Source organism: Erithacus rubecula (assembly GCF_903797595.1).
Source record: "Erithacus rubecula genome assembly, chromosome: 5".
Taxonomy (NCBI): Eukaryota; Metazoa; Chordata; class Aves; order Passeriformes; family Muscicapidae; genus Erithacus; species Erithacus rubecula.
This window is the reverse complement of record NC_136687.1, coordinates 5104820-5110510: the sequence shown is the minus strand read 5'-3', so window position 1 is coordinate 5110510 and position 5691 is coordinate 5104820.

The window sequence follows — 5691 nt, the reverse complement described above, 5'->3', positions numbered from 1 at the left end:
GCAGTGAATTTTCTCTGAAAGAAACCTATGCTATTTATATTTTATGTCCCTTTAAAGTTTTACAGATTACCTTTACCTTTGATTAACCTAAATGGTTATATCCCATGTGTGCTTTTTGCCTCCCTGTTGCTCATTCATTTTCCCTACAGATAGATAATGAATATAAAATTAATTCTAATACAGACTGAACACATTAAGAGTCTTACTGGGCTTTTGTATTTAGAAAAAAAGCTTTAAAATATGTTTTTAATGCAGAGAAAAATACAATAATGAATTTCAATATACTTAACTTGCTTATTCAAAATATTTCTAAAAATTTATTTACAAAAGTATTTACTGCTGTAAATAAGCATCTACAATTTTCAACAGCTAAAAGTCAGTGCAAATGAAGAAATACATGATTGACATTATACAAAGAAGGTCCTTCTATTTGTGCATGTGAATATCCTTTCTGTGTAGGAACACTGGGAGTTCTGAAAGGACTGCAAACCTTAATTCTAATATTTTTGCTTTTCCCATTTTTTTTTAATAATCCTGTATTGAAATGCTTATCTGTGTTCACTTCTCCTAGTGAATACTCTAAGACTGCAAACTTTTCCTAAAGGTCCAATACCTTTCCCTCTACCCCATAAATTACAACTCCATTGTAATGAGTTAGTGCTATAACAAAGACTCAGTGGCAGTGCAGTGTATTTTAATAGACAAATTACTCTAAATTAAGCTCTAACCATCTGCTCCATTCTCATTTATGGCTCCAAAATGAACGTATTTTAAAATTATATCATTTAAAAATAATGCAAATGATTGAAGTCTGCAGTCAGGCTTCTGCATATTTGTTCATTCAGTGTAGCACAGTTATGGTAATAGTGATGTTTCTTCCTTGCTCCAGGCATGTATGAAGGAGAAAGTGGTTAATGCTTGATACAATAAATTTGCAGTTATTATGACGCATTAAGTATGTCAAAAAAGATATTTTACTCCTAGAGAGCTACACTGAATGTAAATCTCTGTATTGGAGCATCCTGATGGGATACCTGGAGGCAAAGCTTTAGCTAATTCTACAACTTGTAGGGGGTTAAGGATATCAGAGACATTAAATGCTGACAACTGTAGTTTTAATATGCTGGGGAAATGAAGCTGTTCTATATTACTTTCTGTATTTGTTAACTGTTATTTCACCACCAGGGATCTCACTAGGATTTATAGAGAAAGAACATGCTGATAGCTATTTAGAGGGAAAACAGTAATTTTTTTTCTCCAGTAGTAAATTGTGGTACAGACTGATAGAGCAGCAAGGAGGAGAAATGAAAAGACATCAAATTCTCAAAGGATGTAGCTGGAAGTCCATGCAAATCCCATTTCCTCTCATTACCTCTCTGCTTTGTTTGTGTCCTTTATATTTTAAAAATATTGCATTAAATGCTTACATTGATGTCAGAAGTGAGGTAACTTTATTATTATTATTGACTTCAAAATAAGCATCAGCAGTCTAAGAATATTTATCTCAGGCTTCATGTGACTGTAGCACTGTCCTGGGTGACCACTTGTGGTAGGTTAAATATTATTCACCATGCAGAGACACCTTTTGTCCTGCCAGGCTGGGCAGACTTCTCATCTTATTGAGACAGAAAACAAATCAGCTGAAATGGAGAAGAGAATCTGTCCTGCAGATTGTAACCATATTCAGCTAAAAGATGGAATTAGTTTCACCAGTTTGCAGTTTCAAAGGTAGTTATTTTGACTGGTTAAATAACTGGCTGCTGCAGAGACAGGAGAGGAGAGTGACAGGGCTGTCTCTTCCATGAGTTTTTAGAGAGGGTGAATTTCCTTTTGGGAGTGTTGCTGTTTGAGTGAGGCAGGGCAGATGCTTCCCTGCTAAAGTTAGACAAGAACACCAAAGTTACCATTCACTCATTGCACTCCAGCAATGTCTCCTTTTCAATCATTTAGGGAATGACATCAATGATTATAAAGGAACATCTGCTGATGGCTTTAGGAGGTATTAAGTTTGGAATGACTAATTTAGTCATATAATTGACAGAAATGCGGTTTGTTTGGCAGAATAGGAAAAACACACTATAGAGATACTGATGATAATTGTGAGGCCAGTAATAGAAATCAAAATGTATCACTTTGGTACATTGCATCTCTGATTCTGTCATTCCAAAGTAAGTGCCTCTTAAAACCAGATGCTCCCCCTGCAATATTTGATGTGTGTTTATAATGGAGGAACAAAGGAGGCATTATATCTTTTGTTATCACTAAGCACCAAGGTCAAATTTGGTAAGTAAGCAATGATTTCAGAGTTTTAATTATATACAAAATAATTCTGCTTAGCTCCTGCAGAAATGTGTCTGCCTTTGGGAGATGTTTCTGAAGGGGAGGATTTTAAAACTGGCTATCTTTTCTGATCTTTCAAAAGATATAACTTTTACTGTATGCTTCCTGCTCTTAACCTTGTAAATATTAGGAACATAATTCAGATCTTCCCTGTTTGATTGAGAGGCTACTGGAACTTTTCTTCACACTGTAACATAATAAAACTAACAAAAATGTATCTTCTCTAGAATATTAATCACTGGAACTACAAGATATATTAACACAGGATAAAATGTGATTTTACTCTATCTAAATAAAATTTATTGACCTTTCATAATTTAAGTTATTAAGTTATTGCTTTCAGAGTCTTCAGAATTCATTTTTCAGTGGTTCATTTATTATTTAACATATGATTTCATACCATTCCATTCCATTCAAATTTATAAACTAAACTTGTAACACTGATCATTTTCCAATACACAGCTAAGAGATGATTAAGGCTGTTTATCTCTGCTCATACTTTTCCATTCTCCACCCCATTGTTTGTTGTATTTTGTTTTGCCAGGCTTTTAAATTGTATTTTACTACATGTGTTCTAATTAGGCAAAAATGTTAAGAAATGAATCTAGCATTTGGAAAAAGAAAGGCAGGAGTCTTCACTTTTCTTACGTTTCAAAACTTCACTAAAGGGTTTTTTTTTTTTTTTTTTTCTTTTTTGGTGGGGGGGGGGCTTGCCATTTAGTTTCACTTTAGAAAGTGAAAAAGAGTTTTGAACTTTTTGTTCAGTCTCACAGAACTCTTGCTTTTGGCATATTTCTGAGAGTCTGGTACTGTTCCACTCATCCCAGGAGGAATGGATTCATCAGTAGGGCAAAGGTGAGGAGTTGAGAGTTCACAATAAATGAACATTCCTATATTATTCCATAATTCATACTGTGGATGTTCCTGCTCTCTAGATGGAACCTTTGGGTACACGTGTGTACATGTTCAAAAGAATTACTTATTTTTCTCTGTGGGAGCTGAATTTCTGCTTATACAGATCTTCATCAGGCAGCTTTTCCTAGTGAAAAAGAGAAAACTGTGTTTCAAGGGGAAAAAGAGAAAATTCAACAGTCTCAAAATTCCTAAAAAGTAGTTACTTTATTTTCTAGAATTTGGTTCATTGACATTAGTCTAACTATATAAATTAATGCTTTGGGGGAGGGGAGTGGATTTTGGTGTTGTTTTGGGGTTTCTTGGGGCTTTTTCAGCTATTTTTTTTTTTACTAGAAGAGAAACCAAGTTGAATTTTTCTCTTGTCTAAATTTTTCCTTTGTATTTAGGAGGTGATAAGTTTGGGGCCATAGTGGCTATTACTGTTCTTTCTATGCCCTTTGAGACTTCTGTGAGATGAAGCCAAAGCTGCAGCTGCAGGAAACATGCACTTTTTTTAATGAGAAACATCTTAATGTTTTCCCCTTCCCCGCTGTAAAATTTTGCATGAGATGAAAAATTAAACATCACGTTACAATTAGGCCACAATTTATTAACCCTTAATTTGGTAAAGATAAAATTAAACACAGAATAGCAGATATTTTAACAGATTTCAGGTTTTGCACATATTATCACATGTACCATTGTATGTAGTACTATGCATTCAGAAGAAAAAAAATCTTTTGTGTTTTCAGTAATTTAATTTATTATTCTTAGTTTTATATGATTATTCTCAATTGAGAGCAATTTTATACACAAACATCACCCTAATATGAAATTTTGGTTCTATTTCATGCAATACTTTATGTAAACAAAGATCAGAATCAGTGTGCTGAATCTAAGCATTTTCCAGTGTGTGATGCCAGCTTCATGTACTTTTAAAATTTTATTAATTCTAAAATTCATCCTTTGAAGGGGCAATGATTTAATGTGTGTGGGAATTCCCCAATACCCTACTTTGCTTTGACAGCTGTATTTATTCCAGTGAGCTAATTAATGGGAATCACAGTTGTTAAGATGATTTTCTGATGGGTTGACAAAACCCAAAGAAACACACTTTGGTTTCCAGGAGGAAAAATGGCTTCTTTCCTTTCCTTGCCTGCTCTTCAGGTATAGAATGCAAGGATTGTCCACTGGAAAGGAAAATAAAATTAATCCAGGCAGATTTTTCACTTTAAAATGCATTTTTGTAATAGCTGCTTTGTAGGATTTATCTGCAATATTGTTAAATTAAAGGGAAAAATGAAACATTTGAAGCAAAAATAATTCTATTATTTTCTTAGCTATCAGAACTATTTCCCACAGTGACTTAAGCAATGTGATTAAAGTGACCACTTTTCTTTCATAGTTTGCTTTATAGAGCAATCTATGATCTGAGATGTAAGAATGTTTAATCTAGCAGTTAAAGGATAACAAGATATTACTGAGGCTGAAAGCAGAAGTCAGAAACTTACAAACTGCCAATTAAATTCAACTTTTGCAAACATAATGAATCTGACCTTATTTTTGGGCATGTTGCTAGATGGAAGGCAATTAATGACTGACATTTCTTCTCATGGAAAGTGACAAACCCATTATCATTTGGAACCTTGAAGTTAAAGTTATGTGTCTTTGAAAAGAATGTTCCATGGCTCAGGAAAAAATTAAGAATGATAATGTTAATTCATGGTAAGAAAAATTAATAATTTCCCCACTATGAAATAGCTAGAAAATTTTTTGGTCCTTGTTATTTAGAAGCTCAAAAATATGATTATAGTGGAATCTTCTGGTCTTAACAGTCTGAGGATCTACAAAAAGCTGATGAAATAATACATGATATGAGTACAGGGAGGAGATAGAACATTTTGCAATGAAGGATAACACTGGGGAGTCAGTCTGGTTTAGCAATTAGTGCATGGATTCACAAGTCAGAAATTCTACATTCTATTTCCATACCTGACATTGATTAGCAAGTCACATTAGCACTTATTATCAAAAGTCAGATATGCAGCTGATCATCTAATTAGGATCATCATGCTATTAGCATAACTGCATTTGCAAATCATGTATGCAGAGCTTTAGCCTTTGTTTAACCTTGATCTCTGATATGAAAGCAATCTATGATTCAACCCTCTCATTTCATAATTTGAGCAGCTCACAATTTTTGATGCATTTATCCTCATCAGATCCTGCCAAACTGGGTATTATTATTTATCCTTATTTTTAGAAAGTGGAAGTGCATCACAGAAATAGAAGGTTCTGAATTTCGAAGATATTTAGGCATTTAAAGATGCAGATAACCAATTAATAAAATTTTCATAAGTCCCAGAGAGATGATCATATCTCAAAGCCCTATATACATTTTAATGACATTTTAAGTGCCTAAAACTTATTTGAATTTGGTTCTATATCTTGTGAGGG